This window comes from Saimiri boliviensis, chromosome 11 (assembly GCF_048565385.1).
Source record: "Saimiri boliviensis isolate mSaiBol1 chromosome 11, mSaiBol1.pri, whole genome shotgun sequence".
Classification (NCBI taxonomy): Eukaryota; Metazoa; Chordata; class Mammalia; order Primates; family Cebidae; genus Saimiri; species Saimiri boliviensis.
The window spans coordinates 115,666,622-115,689,099 of NC_133459.1; the positions used below are offsets into that span (position 1 = coordinate 115,666,622).

The 22,478-nt window shown below is 42.5% G+C and overlaps 1 protein-coding gene and 1 long non-coding RNA gene across 2 annotated transcripts in view; one reads left to right on the plus strand and one right to left on the minus strand.

Annotated features, from left to right (window-relative positions):
- LOC141580343 (uncharacterized) overlaps positions 1 to 18,364 on the minus strand; it is a 78,716-nt gene extending 60,352 nt beyond the window's left edge. Inside the window, exons 1-3 of the long non-coding RNA XR_012512581.1 lie at positions 18,179 to 18,364; positions 3,904 to 4,051; positions 1,206 to 1,279 (exon numbers count right to left, since the gene is read on the minus strand). This is a non-coding gene — a long non-coding RNA (uncharacterized LOC141580343). The remainder of the gene's footprint in view (positions 1 to 1,205; positions 1,280 to 3,903; positions 4,052 to 18,178) is intronic.
- A 180-nt stretch (positions 18,365 to 18,544) lies between these two features.
- Positions 18,545 to 22,478, plus strand: part of ARHGAP29 (Rho GTPase activating protein 29) — a 78,527-nt gene continuing 74,593 nt past the window's right edge. Inside the window, exon 1 of the mRNA XM_003933288.4 lies at positions 18,545 to 18,632. The gene's annotated coding sequence lies outside the window, so the exon portion shown is untranslated. The remainder of the gene's footprint in view (positions 18,633 to 22,478) is intronic.

Below are 22,478 nucleotides of genomic sequence, written 5' to 3' on the forward strand. Positions count from 1 at the left end.
TAGGCACTTGGAAGTATTAATGAGAGAGAAACAGAGAGAGGCAAAAACCCTTACCCATGTGGAAACATACAATAAACAATAAAAATATTTTTATTTTATGTCAGATGGTAATAAGTGCTATGGGAAAAAAATTGAGCAGAATAAAGTGGGTTCAGGGTTGCCAATGTGTGTGTGTGTGTGTGTTGGGGGGATGTGGCAGGAGTAGGGGAGGGTGGAAGATTCTGGAATCAGGAAGTGTTAGGTATAGGAGAAGGTAGAAGCATGCAGAATAGGATAATCAAATTAAGCGCTATTAGGGTAAGATTTGAACAAAAAATTAAAGAAGAGGAGGGATTTAGTAAAGTGGATATCTTTGAAAACAATGTATTGAATATTGTCTATGGGTCTTGCCATGTAATACAAATATTTAAACTAAGAGTTCCAACAGCTATGTTCAAAATGAATATCTGAATTAAGACAGACATACTTAATTTTAAAAATAAATGTATTAAACCGAACTATAATGAAATTTACTAGTCTTTTTTTTGGTTAATCAGAAGTCCATGTTTATCATGTGAAAATAATGAAGAGAGGTACAGAAAGAGAGAAAAGATAACAGTACAAATATTAGCACTACCAATATGCCAAAAAATGTAGTTATAGCAGCTTGAGCATCTAAGGTCTCTTATTATATAGTAAAGACTGAGGTAATGCAATAATAAAAGTATTATTTGGAAGGCATTGGCTATTAGATATGCCCAGTGTTAAGCATTTTTCCTGGATTATTTCATATAGTAATCTTAAATAATACTCATTTTATGAATGAGAAAACTAAGTCTTGGAAAGGTTATGTAATTTACCCAAGATCACACAGTTAGCAAGTGGCCAAGTGAGGATTTGATCCCAGATTTGTTTGGCATTGGAGCCCACTATTTCATTCTTTATGCTATGCTACCTCTCCATAATATTTTACAGTTACCTTCATGTATACGATGGAAGATTAAACATAGGTGAATTAAATTTTCACAAGAGAGAAGGAAAAATGAAAATAGGATTTGACATTCACATTGTACTTTTACCTGATCCCAGTATTTAACATAAATCACTCATGGATATTCATGGCCATGATTCATATGCAAGACCTGTGACACTGTAGCCTTTGGAAACCAAAACCGTAGACCACATCTTCATTGAGAACACGCCAGCAAAAGCTTTCCAGAACATACCTGTTGAGGATCTAAGACGGCCCCATGAGGTTCCAGTTTTCTACTTTAACAATCCATAGTATTTTGAGACTCCTCTGTAGAAGGCAGAAAGAAAATACAAATTAGGCAACTGTCCTATTTCTAAGCTATGAGAGTAATTTCAACTTAAGATAGAGTGTTGCATAAGCCAAAGATGAGCAAAATCCTGAGGAAGGCATGACAGCATAATAGAAAGATTCCTGGATTGAGGGCAGATCTGACTTCTTGTCCTGGATCTACCATTAACTCATGTGAACTTGGGCAAGTAAGTCACTTCACCTCATTGAGCCTTGATTTCCTCATATGTAAGATGTTCAAAGTTGTAAAGCTTAAAGAATGTCAATGGGTGTGCTTCCTCTAAGAGATAATGATTGGTTTTTACAAATAGTTGATTTGTGTATGTGTCTCTGGAACCTGAGGGTGATCGGAAAGTTTGATTCAAGGCTCTTAGGATGAAAATCTTCATGCTAGAGAGGCTATGTTACCATGAATTTAATAAGGATGGACTAACAGGTACTCCATCTGAAGGGTTTTCTTCTCCCAGCCTCTCTCTGTGTTCTACACCCTGAAGCCCACCATAATGCAGGTGAAAGCAGCAAAGGCCAGAGCATGAAGGGACTCAGTTCATGAAGGGTGAAGGAAGGGAAGGAAGAGGTAAGGAGTTAGCTCTCAGTTAGCACCGTGAGCAAAATATTCAGAATAAGTCCCTGTCTATCAGGAGGAGAGACTCAGAACTCCATTCAAAGCTCTGATAATTCCCCAAAATAATTTGGAGGTGAGAGAATATTGATTTGTTGAGAGGAGTTTCTGGAAAAGCATGGGCTCCAGAAGTTCCTAGCCTTTTTGTAATCAGGAGGAAACCAAGGAATAAGCATGCCATAGAAAGGAGCAGAATGACAGTGACCATTGTCCATTCAATGCCTGGCTTTTGATCCTGGCTGACTCACTTCCCTGGACATGCCAGTCAATTTGCTGGTTATTCCCTATTTTCCTGCTAGCGTTACTGTAGAAGAGCCAGCTCTTCCTCTTATTCCAATCCCCTGAACCCTAAGTAGGTTTCAGTTTCTTTTAATCAAAAGCAGCTTGACCAGAAAGAACACCACCATGTGCCTTGCCCTTCTGGCTCATAAAATAGGCCAGAAACAAGAGCAGAGTTTCTTCCCAGTCTCCCTGCATCCACATGCTTGTTCTATGCCAAATCTATAGCAGCTACTAGAGTGGAGGGGCACCAGACTCTCATGGATTTTTGGACTTGGCTCCCATGAACCAAGAGACATCTCCTCACCCTCCTGATTTTGATGCTCCCCCATTCCCTCTGGTTAAGTAGCCCCTACAATCCTTCACTTTGTAGAACCCACTAAAGTGACCAGCCACCCCCACCCTTGAAGCAGGGTGATTCAGACATTCAGCAACAAGTCTACTAAAAAAGTCACTGGAGTCTGGGGAGCAGGAGCAGTAGCAAGGTGGGAGAGCCCCAAAGTGTTAAATAAAGGCACCTTGGTAGCTCTCCAAAATTGGTAACATAGAACTGGCTAAGAGCATGCCATAGAGGGATGAGCAGGGCATTCCGGGCAATAATTGCTGGTTTATTTCTTAGAGTTTCTTCAGTTCTGAGTGCCTGCCCCTATTAACCACATTCCTTTTCAAGGCATGTCCCTGGAAAGGATTTGCTGGAAAGAGGATAATCTGAGCCTTGACTGCCCATATTCATGTATTAGGCCCTACCTTCTCAGGAGAAAACTGAAATTGGAGGGGTTAAAATATCCTATCCACATAGCTTCGGGCGCAGAGCCAGACCCAGGGAGGAGGTAGGGCTGTCAGGAATGCAAGGTCATGCCTGCCAGGGCAGCTTATAGATTCAGCTCACAGGGAAGATAGACCTGGCCAGCAATGCCAAGGGAGAAGGGGAGCCAAACTGGGCACTGGGCTATCATATGGTGGGCCAGAGGCCAGAAGACGGGTCAAGATGCTGAAGCCAGAGATGGAACTTCAACAAAGGGAGGCAGGAAGGACCTAATGGAAGTAGGGAAGGGCTGAGATGTCTGGGGAGTGGAATAGAGTTTGTTAAGATGTAACTGGCAAACTGCCACAGCCCTTCTATGCATAATTAATACAATCCTTTGGTATTCTGAAGCAGCCTTGAAGTGTCACTTTCTCACTGGGCTTGTAACACCCGGGCCAGGGCATGCTGGGAATAGTAAAGCCTTGAGCCAAAGTGAGGGGAGTCACCAGTGTCAGGGGCAAAGCTAGGGCAGAAGTGGCAACTCAAAGGAGAGGGTGGCAATAAGAGACCAAGATTAAGCAAACGTATAGAAAATATAGCCACATTTCACAGATGTCAAAGTCAAAGCGACAACTAATGCAGGAGAACAGCATAAGGGAATGGCCTCAGTGACCTTGGCAAAGACCGGGGATAGGGTGGGATGGAGGATCATGAGATGCAAAGCTAAATCATCTGGGGAAGTCTATCCAATAGAAGGTGGAGAAGAGCAAGAGATAGGTGACCCAGCCCCATGTAATATGGCAGGCAGAGGTGATGCAGGGAAAACAGATACCAGCTCGAAGGCAGAATATAGGATGGGACTCCCTTGAGTGAACTCAAGAGCCCAAAAGAAGCAAGTGGAAGGCAACTATAGATGGGCATCCAGTGGCATTAGGGAGAACCACTGCTCAAACACACCAAAGCATCTGTGTCTTAGGTTTCAGCCTGTGAGCCAAAGACCATTTCCAGACTTCTGCTGACTAGTAGGGGAGGGCTGTTGATGTTCTTCCCAGATGGAGTCTTCTCAGTCTTGCGATGGAAGGTGCAGGCTTTGGATGGTCGAGCACTAATCATGAACAACGGAGATAAGATGAGAATTAACAGAGAATCTAATGCAGAAAGACTCAGAGAGGAACCAAAGAACTCCTGAGGCTCAATGAGAATTGTGCCACATCATGGAAGAAATTAAGGACAGCTGTAGTGAGATGGCCATTCTACTGCCTCCTTACTATAGCTACTGCCAATATGCTACTGCCAAGATTGTGAATAAGTTTGTTCTTTCTGGAATCAATTTGGCATTACGTAGGAAGAGTTATAAAAATATACCCAGGCTTTCACCACAAACTTCCACTTCTAGGGATCTCAACTAAGGAAATAGGATTGACGCAAGCTCAGCTTTATTATAAGGATGCTCACCACTGTGTTATTTATACCCAAAGAACATTGGGAACAACACAAATACTCAATGGTAGAGAACTTTCTGGAAAATAAACTATTTTCCAGATGCTCAATGAGATGAGCAGCTGGATGAGTTGAGATCCCTAGAAGTGGAAGTTTGAGGTCAAATGCTCCATTATGGAGATGAAATTACATTAAATGAGATCAGTGTTAAAATAACCCATGTGCCTTGATTTATAAAGCGTGTCTGAGCTTCTGCAGCAGGCGAACTGAAGAAGGGGAAACAACAGACCTGAGGTAAGAAGGTCTAGCCAAGTGGTAGTAAGGGACTTTCCATGTGTTGATGTCTAAGAGGAGAGGGTACATTCAAAATTTCTGGATGGTTTCCATGAAGTCCAATCTGATGAAATTCTGTAGTGGCAGATGGTGGTTTCATGGCCTGGTTTTTTAATGTTTCAAGAACAGAGACACATTTACCTTAGTTAATGGGGGTGCAGAACTGGGAAGGTGGCATTGCAGGAATATACAGGAGGATGTAAGAAAGTCAGGAAACACTAAATAGCTGCATGGCTATGCCTCATATAGACCAGAACATCATTTACAAGATAGAGGCTGCTTTAGAACACAATGCAGTTTGAGTTATTCTGTGGGCCCTCCGACAACAGCATCAGCTGCCCTGAATCTAATGCTCTGCCACTTTTATAATGATGCAGCTGTTCTTGTCCCTGTTTTACTACTCCTGCCACTACCAGCCAACTTCCTACATTTTTCTTTGTCTCATGGCCTCTACTCACTAACAGTGCCTGCTACCACATGATTTTTTTCTCTGTGTGTCTTTCCAATCTTTCTCCCTACTACCAACAGCAGGGACCCCCATATCCACCAAAGCATCCTATTTAAACTCTCCAAGGAAGAAGGTCCTATTGGTACTATTGATTACTGCTTTCTTCATTAAATAAAGCTTCCTTGCCAGATTACTCCATAGAACAATGACAGGCCTACGGATGAGCTGCTCTTGAACCAGACACCTGAATTTGGTTGAATCAGCTGAGGTTGGGATATAGGAGCTTGTGACCAGCATTCTTCAGAGTTGCTATGGGCATTCCAAAATTGAAAGTGTAAGAAATCCCTCTCCAAAGCAGAGAGTCCATCAGATTTGAGGCAGGGCCCCTCCTAGAGGTAAGAATAAGGAAGGGATCTGTCTTTAGAGAAACAAAAGCTGGTTTGGGGCCGGGCACGGTGGCTCAAGCCTGTAATCCCAGCACTTTGGGAGGCCGAGGCGGGTGGATCACAAGGTCGAGAGATTGAGACCATCCTGGTCAACATGGTGAAACCCCGTCTCTACTAAAGATACAAAAAATTAGCTGGGCATGGTGGCACGTGCCTGTAATCCCAGCTACTCAGGAGGCTGAGGCAGGAGAATTGCTTGAACCCAGGAGGCGGAGGTTGCGGTGAGCCGAGATCGTGCCATTGCACTCCAGCCTAGGTAACAAGGGCGAAACTCCGTCTCAAAAAAAAAAAAAAAAAAGCTGGTTTGGTTGTCAGAATCACAGTCTCAAAAGGGAAACTGAGTCAGAAGCCACTCAGATAAACAGGGCAAACATGGCAGAGAATGCACACTTGAATGTCCATGGCTTATCCCAGGCATAACAGATTTTAGGCTTGTGATGACCTGGCAAATGGTGGTAGACTTTGGTAGATGGACTTCCTAAACACAAGCAAGTATTGCTCAGGGTTAGATCAGCGCTAAGCCATCGACACAAGCAATGCCTCTGGTTCTCTACAGAAACTCAGTAGAGACTTTTGCATTATATGGGGAGGACATTTTTCTTTTCCGTAAAGTTTATTCTTCAGCTAACAGTGTGTCAGAAAATGCTTTCTGAAATTTTGACTTGGGAACTTTTAAATTTAAATTTCCAACACAGCTTTCTGTTCCATCTTGAAAGAGCATTTCAGTATTTAAATTTTTTTCTTTATCATGTGTACTAGTTTCCTGTGGCTGCTTTAACAAAGTACCAAGAACTTGCATCACTTAAAACAACAGAAATGGATTCTGTCACCATTCTGGAGGCATGGCAGGCCCATGCTTCCTCTGTAGTCCCTTGAGACAAATCCTTCCTTGCCTCTTCCTGGCTACTGATGGTTGCTGGCAATCCTTGGTGTTCCTTGGCTTACAGTTACATTGCTCCGATTTCTGCCTCTTTCTTCATACAGCCATCTTCCCCTTGTGTCTCTGTTTTCTCTTGTAATGACAACAGTTGTTGGATTAAGTCCCACCCTAATCCAGTATGACCTCATTAGAACTAATTACATCTGCAAAGACCCTCTTACCAAACAAGATCACAGCCTAAAGTTCTGCATTTTAGGGGGACATTATTTGATTCACTATAACATGTCCAATCTTTGGTCAAATTAATACTGGAAAAAACTTCTATGCTTTTCCTAGTCTCTGTGCATGAGGTATATTCATTGCTTGTAGCTCTAAAATGGATACAGGTCACAGAGATGACTGGGATTGTGAAACCTCACATCTTTGACCAGCTGCCCATCACTGGCAGAGTTCCAAAGGATCTAGGCAAAAGGACAGACACCTAGTAAAAGAAAACTGCTTATGACTACTTTGGAATTTGGCCCTAACCGCCCCCCTCCACCCCCGCCCACTTCATTCTGGAGATTTGGGCTGAACACTGGGCCCATGTTCTAAACACCTGAATGAAAGCAAGAAATGCCTTCTTGCAGACTAAGAGTCAAGACTTTATGATTTTCCATGGTGACAAAAGCTCAAATATGACTCACCCAAATGAAAAGCATCCCAAGGGAAAGGAAAACTTGATCTCTCTACAGTGGGAAGCAGCAGACACAGAGGATAAAGATGTGGGCTTTTCGAGTCAAGTCTGACATTAGTTCAGATCCCTGGTTTTGCCACTTACTAGCTGGGTGACCTCATTCAAACTAATTAGTCTCTTTAAGTCTCAGTTTCCCCATTAGAACAATGGAGATAGTAATATCTTCTTCATAGGCGATTGTGAAGAGTAAGATAATCTGTGTAAGACTTTACTACATGGGAAGTGCTAGCTATAATCATTAAGGCCTCAAACAACTGGCGAAACTGCCCATTTCAGGCCCGTTGTCTCCTGGACCTTGTCCTGATTACCACTGGAACTGCCTAAAGCAGAAGGCTTTCCCTTGTGGGAGGCCCCCAGGACCATCTCTCATCAGCCCATGAGAGCTAAGGTCTCCAAAAGGAAGGCAAAGAACACTGGTATCACCTAGAGTTTCTAATTTACAGGTGACAGACTGGTAGCTCTCAGGCCAGATTCCACCTCTTGTGATTTTTATCTGACCTGGGCAATTTAAAAAATTTGGAATTTATTGCCCACATTAAAAAAAATTAGAAATGTTCTATAAAAATCCAAATTTCTGGCTTAAAAAAATTGAGATATCAGGCAATACTGAGCCTAAATTCTCCTATGACTAGAGTGCTCATTTACTGTATTGTACAAATTGGCACACTTTTGAGAGTGAGATAAGGGTCTATTAATAATTTTGCCTGAACAATTAGTGTTAACTGAAACTGTACAGGGCAAATTAGGAACAGTCACATTATCCATGACCCCAGTGGTTTGGAGCTAAGTAGGAATGGATGCCTCTTGTCTCTCTGTTTGTCTGGGGTTTTAAGTTTTCAGCTTCTATTTTAATACTTTCTCATATCATACCTAATAATTTGTCCTCCATCACCAGAATCCAACATCCCTGATCAGAGCTTCTATTATCTTCTTCCTTCTCTAAGAAGGAAAAGGTATGGAGTGAGTTATCAAATCAGTGCATATGCTGGGCTTCATTCAGGGGCTCTCAGGGGTTTCAATAAGATTTCCAGTAGGACAGGACTACCTGTGCAATGTCAGCAACACTCTGTCATCATCCAGTGTCTATTAACTAGTCCTTGCTTCTCTTCTAGGGCATATGTCATTGGGATAATGTCATATGTGCCATGGATATATTGCAAGCTTTTCTTTTCCTTCTCCTTCTTCTTCTTCTTTTTGAGACTGGATCTCCCTCTGTTGCCCAGGTTGGAGTACGGTGGCACAATCATAGCTCACTGCAAGCTTGACCTCCCAAGACTAAACAATCCTCCTACTTCAGCTTCCCAAGTAGCTAGAACCACAGGCATGTGCCACTATGCCCAGCTAATTTTTTTTTTTTTTTTTTTTTGGTAGAAACAGGGTCTCCCTATGTTGCTCAGGCTGGTCTTAAAATCCTGGATTCAAGCACTCCTCCCACCTAAGCCTCCCAAAGTGCTGAGATTACAGGCATGAGCTATTGCGCCTGGCCAAAATGCTTGAAGTACCTTCTAAATCATAAAAGGATTGATTTGAGATGATCATAAATCAATTCTTTGAAAATTCTTAATTTTCAAGAAATCTCCATCCAATGAATGATGTTTAAAAAGTTTGCTTCTAAGTCTAGCATAAAAAACCTGAAAAGTATATTCCTATAGAAGTAATGTTGCTTCCCTATCCCACACACAAACATACACAAAGTAAAATAAAAAGTAAACCATAGAATATATAAAGATTAGTACTGTTAAACCTATTTCTGGGAACTCTGTATTTATGTAAGAGAAATTATCTTCTAAGCAATCACGCTGAAGAAATTCTTACCCAAGGTCAGTAGAAGGTAAGTAACTTATGAAAAGGTTTTGGGGCATTCTCCTTCTCTGCTCATTTGTATGTGCAAATTGTTTTTTTGTTTTGTTTTGTTTTGTTTTGTTTTGTTTTGAGACGGAGTTTCGCTCTTGTTACCCAGGCTGGAGTGCAATGGGGCAATCTCGGCTCACCGCAACCTCCGCCTCCTGGGTTCAGGCAATTCTCCTGCCTCAGCCTCCTGAGTAGCTGGGATTACAGGCACGCACCACCATGCCCAGCTAATTTTTTTTTGTATTTTTAGTAGAGACGGGGTTTCACCATGTTGACCAGGATGGTCTCGATCTCTTGACCTCGTGATCCACCCGCCTCGGCCTCCCGAAGTGCTGGGATTACAGGCTTGAGCCACCGCGCCCGGCGCAAATTGTTTATTCATGTAATATTTGTAGGGTAGGTACAATCTGTGTAATAAATATCAAAGTTCTTCATTACCAAGAATATTTGATGAATCCAGAAAATGTCATTCCTTGATTAAAATGGATTATTTAAGCCAGGCGCGGTGGTTCACACCTGTAATCCCAGCACTTTGGGAGGCCAAGGCAGGTGGATTACCTGAGGTTGAGATTTCAACACCAGCCTGACCAACATGGAGAAACCCCATTTCTACTAAAAATAATAATAATAATAATAATACAAAATTAGCCAGGTGTGGTGGTGTGTGCCTGTAATCCTAGCTACTCAGGAGGCTGAGACAGAAGAATCGCTTGAACCCAGGAGGTGGAGGTTGTGGTGAGCCGAGATCAACCCATTGCACTTCAGCCTGGGCAACAAGAGCAAAACTGTGTCTCAAAAAAAAAAAAAAAATACATATATATAGTTGGTTGCAGTGAGCCGAGATCACACCACTGCATTCCAGCCTGGGCGACAGAGTGAGACTCCATCTCAAAGTAAAAATACTCCAGCCTGGGTAACAAGAGCAAAACTCCGTCTCAAAAAAAAAAAAAAAAAAAGTAAAAATAAAAATAGATAGATAGATAAAATGGATTGTTGAAAACTTACCAGGAGGAATAGAACCAACTACTTAGAGCTGGTGGGTATATTGGAGAGAGTTCTGCTTGAGAAGACAGATGACTTTGCTTTGAGTTCTATCTCTTATATTAACTTGTAGTGTAATTTTGAGTAAATTAGTTCATCCTCCTTGAGAGATATAGTTTTCTTAGTAGCCAAATAAGGATGATAACAATAATTCATATTTCACAGACTTATTTTGAAGACTGAGATAATGTGTGTGGCAGAGCTTTGTATAGTGTGAAATGCTACAGAACCGAAAAATAATAGAAAAGTAAATTAATGCTTGTTGAATTCATATTACAAACCAAGCACAGTGATGGAATTAGTATTATTAACTAGCCACCAATACTAATTGCAATGGCAGCAGTGGTATCTCTAAAACTACCGCACTAACTCTTCCTCTCTTGAATACAAATGAAGAGACCAGGGCATCCCTTCAACTCTGAGCAGAAATGAATCAGTCTCCTCCCACTTAAAATTCTTTACTTATAGAGCACTAGGCTTGTAAACATCTTGCCTTCTCATTTTAATGACAATATTACAATGGATGTGATGCCTGATCCTGGGCCACACCCCAGAGAGTAGGAGTGATATTGACTCACTGTGACTTGTGAATATTAGGAAGAAATGTCCCACTTAAAGAGCTGGATAGAGCTGGGCGCGGTGGCTCAAGCCTGTAATCCCAGCACTTCGGGAGGCTGAGGTGGGTGGATCACAAGGTCAAGAGATTGAGACCATCCTGGGCAACACGGTGAAACCCCGTCTCTACTAAAAATACAAAAAAAAAAATTAGCTGGGCATGGTGGCACGCGCCTGTAATCTCAGCTACTTAGGAGGCTGAGGCAGGAGAATTGCCTGAACCCAGGAGGCGGAGTTTGCAGTGAGCAGAGATCGCGCCATTGCACTCCAGCCTGGGTAACAAGAGCGAAAACTCCGTCTCAAAAAAAAAAAAAAAGGAGCTGGATAATGGCAATTTTCAGCCACAGTTGGACTAATATTTCTACAGAGAAGGGAAGGGGGTGGTCCAACTAGAACCAGTCAGTGCTGTTATTATTTAACTCCTATAATTTAAATGGTGTTGCCTTATGTGTTACTTTGCTGGGACTGCGATAAGACAGGACTGCAGATTGGGTGGCTTAAACAATAGAAATTCATTTTCTTACAGTTCTGGAGGCTAGAAGTCTGAGATCAAGGTGTCAGCATGGTTGGTTTCTTCTGAGGAGAGACTCTATCAACTTGTAGATAGATGGCCATCTCTCCCTGTGTCTTCACATGGTCTTCCCTCTGTGTGTGTTGGCATCCTAATCACCTCGTCTTGTAAAGACACTAGTCATTGGATAGGGGCTGCATACACTAATGACCTTGTTTTAATTGAAGTATCCCATTTAAAGCCCCTATTTCCAATATAGTCATATTCTGAGTTACTGGGTGTTAGGACTTTAACATACAAGTTTGGAGGCAGGGAGGGAACAGAGTTCAACCCACAACAGGTTGTTAGATAAATCAGTAGTCTACTTTGTTCTCAAGAAATTTTCCCGAAGCTGTAATCTTTACGTCCTTTATCTTTTCCTCTTCCCCTAAGTCCTGTCCCCACTACCAAAAACCACCTTCAGTTATCATAGCACTTCAATACTGATTCATGAATACAACATTCCTATTGGCATCTGGCAACTCCATTTCACTGACTTGTTGGTATTCCAGAAAAGCTGTGTAAATTAAAATGCCAGTTGTCTATGAAACATCTTCAAAGGGTCCTTCTGGAATCCACTGTTTCTTGACCCACATTCTATGCTTCTATTTTTTGAGTCACTAAGCAACTCCAAAATCTGGATAAGACTACTTGCCTACCGGTCTACTCATTTCCTTAGATTCTGGTTTTTTGGTAGGCTTGTGTTGCCTTTTAGTCATGTTTCCTGAATGGAGCTCTCTTTCCCCTCCTCTTGGTTCTTAGTCATTACCCAGGAGGAAGTTACTAGAAGTCAGATTGCCAAACAGTATTGTCTTCATCGACTCACAGAAAGACCTAAAGCATTTCTCACCTTGCAGCCCAATTCAGGCTAACTCCTAAGCAAGGCAACTTACTGTCTTGGTGCCTTGTTTGCTATTCCATCTGTTCTCCACCCTGAATCTACTAAGCTGATGGTTTCAGTGATGTTATGTAACAGGTATTTCATCAGTTTTTTGGCTAGTAGGATATATGGTTATGTCTGTGACCTCATATATTCTAATATCATGTAGCTCCCAGACAAAATTTAATTGCATTCATGAATATCCTAAACTGAATATGTCACAAGCAGAACAAAGTAATGAATGTCAATCCATCAGTGACAAGATTTTTTAAGGTCTTTGAAGTAAAACCATCTAAAGACATTTCTAGATACCAATATTATAGAATTATTAACTCATAGTACTACTTTTTCCTGAATTTTCCTTCTTCTAAATTAAGCCCCACATTGTCAGCTATTGAGATAATTTCAGAATAAAATCATTTAAATCCAGGTATCTAAATGGTTGGATGATAATAGTTCTTCTAATGCTATAAAATGTAATATTATCTTGAGTGAATTTTAAAAACAAGTTTCTAGACCAAATATTTTCAAGCTTTTACAAGCAGTCACTTCTCAATTCTCTGGCAAGCATGCCGCAGGTAGCCACCCCCTATATAAATATGTAGTTAGAAAGATAAACACTCATTGAAGTCACTAGTGGTACCATTGTTTCTCAGAGGGTTCAGCAGTATTTGCTCAGTGGTAGATAAAGAAAGATTAGTAATGTTTCCATTGGGCTCTACTCCTTCCTAAAGCCAGCCAGCTAGCTTTCTTTCTCCCTTAGAGAAAAGCCTTAGTGTGTGTGTGTGTGTGTGTGTGTGTGTGTTCCAGATGCCTCTGGACAACTTTCTACTTCAACAGCAAGCCAAGCTCCTCATTGGTTCTATGTTAAGCCATCCATCATTTAGGGCCATTAACTTTTAGTAACAATAAGACAGACCTCCAAAATAATAGGAGTAAAATTGTAGAACAAATTTCATATTTAAACATATCAATAGAGCTCAAATATTTACTCATTAAACTAAGAATGACTGAGGCAGGTCCTCCCATTTAATTTCATAGATTTACAAAGATTTAAAAATGTTGATCTATCAGTTAGTGTAGAAAGGGTCCTGGTCTTGGTTCCAGTCTAGTCAAGCCAATGACTAACTGTAATCCCTGGGAAAGCTGGGCTGGGATTTCCTTGTAAAATAAAAGGAAATGAAGTAAACAAGCTCTAAGATCACTTTGATTCTGAAAATTATGAAATTTTATCAGAAAATCATCTCATTTTGTTATAGGTATTTGGTGAGGATCATAGAAGAGAATACACAGTAAGGAGCGCAGTATTTGCTTTCTTATCTAGTCAGCATTTGGTGGAATAGATGAAAGAAAAAAACAGTTGCAGAAAATGTTCACCTCTCTAAAGAAGGAAGGAAATAATTTAAGATTTTTTTCCTTAGACACCTTTTATTAGAATACTTACAAGGCCATGAGCATTTGTTCCCTTTTCCTTACTCCAGAGTTTTGGCTGATTGGGTTGTTTAGGTTTTTTAGAGTGATCCCAACTTGTATTACTAATGTAAGTATACCCTTGGTAGCATGGACAGGGTAGGGCTGCTGTCATCTACTAACCTGCCCCTGAATGTCAAGAGGTTTGCCTGGACTACTTTCCCAGCCTCTACAGCAAAGGGTGATCTTTGACAAACACCCCAGCCAATGCTGTAACTACCCTTTATTTGCCTGTTGAAAGTAGCAGAGGCAAATGACCAGAAGCTTCACTTTAACTTCTATAATAAAATTGTGTTCTTTAAAAAAAGCATTCTTTCTCAAGTTACTGAGGCCTCTAAACTAGCGGAACCCAGAAACCCAAGAAAGGGAACCAAGCTATGAGTAGAACTTTATAACGTAAGATTCTTGTGTTACTTATGGCTCTTTCAGATAAAGAATTGGTGAAGTCATGAAACTTGACATATGTTAGTATATTGGTTATAAGCAGCTAAAGTAAAATCACTTTATTTTTTATTTATTTATTTATTTTTTTTAGAAATTTTATTTATTTATTTATTTTTTTGAGACGGAGTTTCACTCTTGTTACCCAGGCTGGAGTGCAATGGCGCGATCTCGGCTCACCGCAACCTCCGCCTCCTGGGTTCAGGCAATTCTCCTGCCTCAGCCTCCTGAGTAGCTGGGATTACAGGCACACGCCACCATGCCCAGCTAATTTTTTGTATTTTTTTTTAGTAGAGACGGGGTTTCACCATGTTGACCAGGATGGTCTCGATCTCTCGACCTCGTGATCCACCCGCCTCGGCCTCCCAAAGTGCTGGGATTACAGGCTTGAGCCACCGCGCCCGGCGTAAAATCACTTTAAAGCAATGTGGTTCTCTTATCTGATTATAACCCTCAAAATGTTAACAAATTAATCTTTTCAAAAGATAACTCTAATGTTTGGGTATGTGTGTTGTTATTTTCTTTAAATCTTTCATTTGTTGATGAATTCCAATTACTTTTCTAGGGGATGGGAACATAGAGGTGAACAAAGCAGGCAAAGTCCCTTCTTTCACAGAAACTAACATTTTCATACCAGTAAGGGGACATTTAAAAATCTGTAAGTAAATGAATAAATCTATATCAAGTCAGTAGAGGAATAAGTACAGAAATGAAAGCAGAGTAAGTAAGACAGGAGTATCGAAAAGGGGGATGCTGTTTTTATGGAGGGGTCAAGGAACACATCAATGATCTGGACCATTTAAAGAGAGACAAGAATGGAGCAAGGAACAAGTCATGTAGATAGATGGGAAAAGCCAATTCCAGGCAGAGGAAACACAAAGGCAAAAGTCCTGAGGCAAGAGGGACTTTGGGGTACCTGGGGAAGAGCAAGAAGGACAGAGTGGCAGAGGTAGAATAAGAGGAGTAATTTCCTAATATCTTTTTCTGAGAGGTCTGGTCAAACATAACTTCATGTTAATATCAATTTCTATAAAGTCCAGCAGAAATTCTTTATTGAACTTCTGTGTCTCAGCTTTTCATTTATAAAATAGGTATGATAATAGCACTTCATAGGCTGTTGTCAGGACTGAATAATTTATGAAATATAAAGTCTAATTAAAAGTGTATCACTAGCACAATAACTAGCCATTTATGTTTTACTCTGTGCTAGTAAACGACCATCATCTTTTTATTGATAGTAGTATCAATAATTGCATTTTTAAGGCTAATATTTTTTGCGCTGACCATTAATTATTAGGGGAGTTACCTTATACATGTTATTAAAACATCAGGTAGGGTTATGGTATGTGATGGATCAATCACAGAGGTTTGTATCATCAAAGTCTTTTAAGAAAGTTTAAAATACATTAAAAATTGGAGTTTGAAATGTAGTAACTGAATCTGAACATAACATGAGTATGATATCATATCAAATACTCACTTAAATGTTTCTTTATTTTTGTCAATCTTAGTTTCCTGTCTTCGTGACAGCACAAAATTCTTGGATGTTGGCAATGTCTTTCACATTCATTTCCAGCATGAGGCCTGAATTGATTCCTTGTTTCTCAATTATAACCATCATGGAATCAAGATTAATAACCTGCTTGGTGAGTTTTGTCCACCTTGGAATCTGGAGGCTTTGTACTCACTGTGGCCTGTCAGGCTCTGAGTCGTTCTTTCTACATGCTCTAGCAGTGAGGTTAAGGACAGACACAGTCCAGGGAGTCCAAGGACTGCCTGCCTTACGGCCACCCTTGCTGGGTTGCATTATTTCTTCCCCTCTCCCAGGCACTATTCATCATGGTTGAGGAGAATCTGAGAGTGGATTTAACATTCCCTGATATATCCCCTGTGCTTAGAACAATGTCTGGCACATTAGAGGTACTCAGTAACTATTTGTGGAATCAATAAAAATAGAATAGGCATGATGGACAATGTTGGTCCCTCCTAAACAGACTGCTGTTGAAGCATGGCTGAGGAAGAGCACCTGTCCACTCTGCTCCCCTGCAAGGCTGGGCTCCCACCTCCACCACCCACATGAAACATGCACATTTGTGATTAGCCACTTTACCTCAGGGAACAGGTTATCTGGGATAGGCTTTGCTTTAGACATGAGGTTTTTGTGACCATCATATTTGGTTCTACTTGATACAACCGGGCCCATTCTGTATTAGATGCAGACCTAACTAATGTAGCACTGTAGAACTTTCAATCTAATCAGCATAAACATCGCCAAAAACCATGGCACCAAAACCACAAGTGCCACAAGAATAGTATCCTATGTACCACATGATGTGAAGTAGGATGACTAATTTTCCCTGGAGAGAACAGAAAGGCTTCAGAACAGAGGTAGGGTTCTCGATCATGGAAGGAATGAAGAATATTTCAATAGGCAGAGTGGATATATGTTAATATATATTGTAATTATAAAATAACAATACCACACCATCTGTTTCATTATTAATGCAGTATCCAGTTATTTCTTTGATTTCTTGTTTGGGTGTCCATTAGTCTTTGTCCTCCAAAACCATGATCATGAGCCACTTTAATAAAGAAACATTTATAGGTTAAAAAACCTAGTTGGCTTATAAGGATGACTCAGGGCACATGCTGAGTCAGCATTAGAGGATTTGGTGGAGATATTGCCCTTTATTCTGTAGTTTCTTTGCCAAACAGTCACTCGTCCCACACAGCAGATTTTGACATTCACTCTTTCTCAGTTAATAATCATATTTACTTATTACAAACGTGACCTGGGTGTGGTGGCTCACACCTGTAATTCTAGCACTTTGGATGGATGAGGCAGGAGGATCCTGTGAGGCCAGGAGTTTGAAAGCAGCCTGGGCAACACAGTGAAGCCTCCATCTCTACAAAACATAAAAATAAACAAAGTAGCTGAGTGTGGTGACATGGGCCTGTAATCCCAGCTACTCAGGAGGCCGAGGTGGGAGTATCCCTTCAGTCCAGGAGTTCGAGGCTTCCGTAAGCTATGACTGTGCCACTGCACTCCACTGAGGCCTTGCCTCTCTCTAAAAACAAAAACCACCATCTTCCTTTGAGAATGTTTTCAAATATATTTCTCCTAACGCAGAAGGGTGAAGAATATGACAAATACTTAATTTTTTTGAAAAACATTTAAAGGGAGGATGACATTGAGTGATTTTTCCAAATTCCCTTTCCATAGTATTACCCATTTATCAGGTAATACTCATGGAGTGCTTATATGTGTCAGCACAGATGACAGGAAATTTTTTTTTTTTTTTTTGAGGCGGAGTTTCGCTCTTGTTACCCAGGCTGGAGTGCAATGGTGCGATCTTTGCTCACGGCAACCTCCGCCTCCTGGGTTCAGGCAATTCTCCTGCCTCAGGCACCTGAGTAGCTGGGATTACAGGCACGCGCCACCATGCCCAGCTAGTTTTTTTGTATTTTTAGTAGAGACAGGGTTTCACCATGTTGACCAGGTTGGTCTCGATCTCTCGACCTTGTGATCCACCCGCCTCAGCCTCCCAAAGTGCTGGGATTACAGGCTTGAGCCACCGCGCCCGGCCTTGTGCTTAACTTTAAAACTGCCCCGGGCCTTGTGCTTAACTTTAAAACTGCCCCGGGCCGGGCGCGGTGGCTCAAGCCTGTAATCCCAGCACTTTGGGAGGCCGAGGCGGGTGGATCACGAGGTCGAGAGATCGAGACCATCCTGGTCAACATGGTGAAACCCCGTCTCTACTAAAAATACAAAAAAATTAGCTGGGCATGGTGGCACGTGCCTGTAATCCCAGCTACTCAGGAGGCTGAGGCAGGAGAATTGCCTGAACCCAGGAGGCGGAGGTTGCGGTGAGCCGAGATCGCGCCATTGCACTCCAGCCTGGGTAACAAGAGCGAAACTCCGTCTCAAAAATAAATAAATAAATAAATAAATAAAGTTAAGCACAAAATGTATTGAATGGGAGAAGGAGGCTGGTGGAAGACGGCTGACAAAACAAGTTGAAGACCTGAGTCCTGACTGGAAGAAATTCAAAGTGTCCACCTGAGAAATGTCTAATTAAACAAGAACAGAGAAACTGCTACCTGCGGGAGGGTGCGTGCCGTGACTTTTCCTCTAAGTCGCTCCGCCTGCCCCGCTGCAAGCCGAAAGGGCGGCCTACGCGGCCCCTCGCACTGCGTTGGGACAGCGTCCGGCGGGGCGCAGCTGAGGGCCGCGTCGCGGGAGCCAGCAGGCCGCCGCCCGGACCTGCCGCGGTCGCTGGCCCCGCCCCCCGGGCGCGCGGGCCAATGGGCTGGGCTCCAGGGGGCGGGGCGGGCGGCAGGCGCGGCACTGGCGGCAGCTGCAGGGGTGGCGGTAGCTGTGTGGTAGTGGTGGCTGTGGCTGTGGCTGTGGCTGTGGCTGCGGCTGCGGCTTGGCAGAGCGTCCGCGGGTCGTGGGGGATGGGGACGGCGAGTTCCAGCCCTCGGCGGCGGCGGCGGCGGCGGCCGTAGGTGTGGGGCAGGAGTTCGCGTCCGGGCCGCGGGATGGAGCGCCGTGGTGAGTGTGGGGAGATGGCGCTCGCTCCTGCAGCGGAGGTGGTGGCTCTGGGCTGGTGTCGCCCACGCTAGCGCCAGCGAGTTGACGTTCAGGGTCCGGGAGGTCCTCGGGCGGCCTCGAGCGGAAGCGGTTGCGGGCTGCGCTGGGGACGGGTGCCCGCGTGCCCGGACAGGAGTCCTTGGGAAGTGTCTGGCTGGGTCGAGGGGCGCGCGGGGCGAGGCAGGGGCGGACGGGCGGGAAGACGCGGGCGGGCGCTGCGAGTTTGCCGCGGATCCCAGGTGAGCGCCCCAAGCTGGGCGACGCCGGCGGGCCGGCGGGGAGAAGCTGGCCGGTGCACCTTCCTGCCCTTCCAGGATGCCCCCCCGCCCGCGCCCCGAGCGTGTCTCAGCCCCGCTCCCTTTGATAGCCACCCGTCCTCGTCGCCTCACTGCGGAATTCAGGGGCTCCTTTACCCTTCCCCCATTGGTTTCCTTCACTGGGCGTTCAAGTCGCTCTTTCTCACTGGGGATCCTTTTTGGAAGTTTGGAGACGTTTTCTGAAGTTACAGTCTGACACGTGCAAAGGCTGAGCGGAACAACAGACATCTCCTGTTCGGTATTTACTTTTTCGTACGGTAGTTCGCCTCACCTAGGCGGTGGCTGTTTATTACTTTGGGGGAGGGAGCCCGAAGGTTTCAAACACCGTCTTTCGCCTTCTCTCCGAGTGCCCCTTCTGGAGCGTCTCTGTGGTCTCCTTCTGTCTCTTTCCCCGCTCATTACTGCCAGGTCTCGCCCTTCCACCTTTACCCAGCCATGGCTCTAGGGCAAGTCGAGTGCTCTGCAAAGTAAGAATGACAAGCTGGGAGATTGCAGCTACCACCAGGAGAGCAGACCCCTGTGCATTTGTTTCAATAGGTGTCCTGGGACCCCGTCTGTGATAGAAACCTGGTGTTCCCGGGGAGGGTCTTGGCTTTGGCTTAAATAGACCAGCCAAGGACGTTCCTCCCTTGTCTTTCAGCCCCTTCGAGATCCCCAGAGTTTATCTCACCTTTTCACCACCAACCCTCTTTAGAGACCAAGGGTGGCGTTCCACATTGTTTTTTGGATCTTTGACATCCTCTGTTTTCTTTTCTTTTTTTTTCTTTTTTTTTTTTCTTTTTTTTTTTGAGACGGAGTTTCGCCCTTGTTACCCAGGCTGGAGTGCAATGGCGCGATCTCGGCTCACCGCAACCTCCGCCTCCTGGGTTCAGGCAATTCTCCTGCCTCAGCCTCCTGAGCAGCTGGGATTACAGGCACGCGCCACCATGCCCAGCTAATTTTTTGCACTTTTAGTAGAGACGGGGTTTCACCATGTTGACCAGGATGGTCTCGATCTCTCGACCTCGTGATCCACCCGCCTCGGCCTCCCAAAGTGCTGGGATTACAGGCTTGAGCCACCGCGCCCGGCCTGACATCCTCTGTTTTCTAAAGATGGATCTTTTTCTGGGCGGGAGCGGGGAGGGGAATATTAGGAGGTGTTTTATGAACGCTCCAAGTAGCTTTTTGTTCTACATTTACCTTTTTCTTTATTATTCTTTGGGAATTAGCTTTGTTTCCTCCTTACTCAGTTTGGGAGAGGAGAGTCCCCTTTGAAGACAAATACTTCAAAATTAGATATGAAAGTGAATATTCAGAATGAGTGAATCACAACAAAATTATGGGAGCCTTGGAGATTAGGTCCTTTTGTATAGTGATTTATTTACGCAATTTGCCAGAAATGTCTATTTCAAAATGCTTCTTAATTATGGGAACTGTGTGAGAAACCCTGATGCCATAGCTTTATTAGCTTTACAGTATATACAGTTCTTGTCTCATGATTCTGAGAAAAGTTTAAGAGTGAACTTGAAGATAATAGGATAGGCCTGAGTAGAAAATGTTTCAGTCCCCTAATCAGCAGGAAATAGAACTTTGGCTAAGATGAAGAAAAGCACTGCCCGAGAACATATAGTAGTTGGTCATTACTGCTCCCCTCACCTCCTTAAAATAGAATATCCACCTCAGTTATAAGCACCTTCACTTACCCACCTGTAAAGGCTCTTGACCTAGGAACATGGGCTTTTACAGCCACTGCTCTTGGTCCCAAGGGAGTAGTACCACACTGAACAAAGTTCATGCCCAGAAGTCATCTGGAGAATTTTCATTCTTGTACCACTTGTTCACTCAGCATTCACTAAGAAAATTTAGTCTGATCCTATTTTGTGGTAGACAGTCCTGTAGAACCTTTGCATCTTGGGTAGCAATAGACAGTACTGATGGGGCCTAAGGTGTAATATGAGTTTCCCAGGTATACTGAATGTCCTAAGGGAAAGTAGAGGGATGCTTTATTTTTAGTGGAGGAAACGCATTCCTAGGCACCGCTGAAATTCTTTTGTTATTTAAGATCAGGTTCATATTCTCTAGAATTTTATGTAAATGGAATCATACCATAGATATATAGTGTGTGTGTGCCTGGCTTCTTTCATTTAGCTTGATGCTTTTGACATTTATCCATGGTATTTTGCTATGTCATGGATATTTAATGTTAAATGGTATTCCATCATAAGGCTGTACCACAGTTTGTTTATCTGTTGATGGAGATTGGATTTTGTTTTTGACTATCATGAAAAAATTGCTATGCATTTGTTTGCAAGTTTAGGAGTGAATATATGTTTTCATTTCTTTTGGATATATAAAAGGAGATTTACTGGGTTGTATGTTTATTGTACATTTACCTGTGTATGAAATTGCCAGGCCGTTCACAAAGTGATTGTATGCCTTGCATAGAAGCATGTATTACAGTTACAGTTGTCCTACATCCTCACCAACAGTTAGTATTTCAGTCTAGCTGAAATTCAAATTTCTTGTGACTATTCAGTGGTATCTCATAGAAGTTTCACTTTGCATTTCTCTGATACTAATGGTATAGAGCAATATTTTATATACTTATTTCCCAGTTGTGTATCTTTTTTTGTGAAGCATATGTTCACTTCATACTTATTATTTTATTACATTTCTTGTTTTATTTTTATTGAATTGTAAGAGTTCCTGATATATTTGGTTACAAATCCTTTGTCCGATATTTTCTTCCAGTTTGTGGCTTGCATTTTATTTCAACACTGTCTCTCAAAGAGCAGAAGTTGTAAATATTTTTGTTCACTTGTTTGCTGTTAGTGTATAGAAATAAAATTGATAATGATATATTGACTTTGTATTCTGTGACCTTGCTATATTCATTTATTAGATGTAGTAGCTTATTTATAGGCTTCTTAAGATTTTTTTAGGTACACAAATACATCATCTCTGAGTATTTTACTACTTTCTTTTTAAACCTGAATGCATTTTATTTCTTTCTCTTGTCTACTGTACTAGCTAAGACCCTCAGTAACAATATTAATCCTAATCTTAAGGAGAAAACCTGTAGGTTTTTTATAAATGCCTTTTATCAGATTGAAGAAATTATCTTCTATTCCTACTTTGTTGACTGTTTTAATCGTGAATGGGCATGGCATTTTGCTAGATGCTTTTTCTGCATCTTTTGAGATGATCACATGGTTTTTCTCTAGGGAATGGTAAACTAAGCTTGTATTCGTTGGACAGACCCGTCTTGGGCATTATATATTATCCTTTTTATATATTGTTGGATTTGACTTGCTAATACTGTGTTAAGAAATTTGTTCTCTGTGTGTGTGTGTGTCTGTGTGTGTCTGTGTGTGTGTGTGGGGGGGGGGTTAATGTCTTTGGTTTTTGTATCAGGGTAATACTGCCCTCATAGAATGAGTTGGGAAGTGTTCTTTTCTTTTCTATTTTCCAAGAGTTTGTATAGGATTATTTTATCTGGTTCAGTGAATTT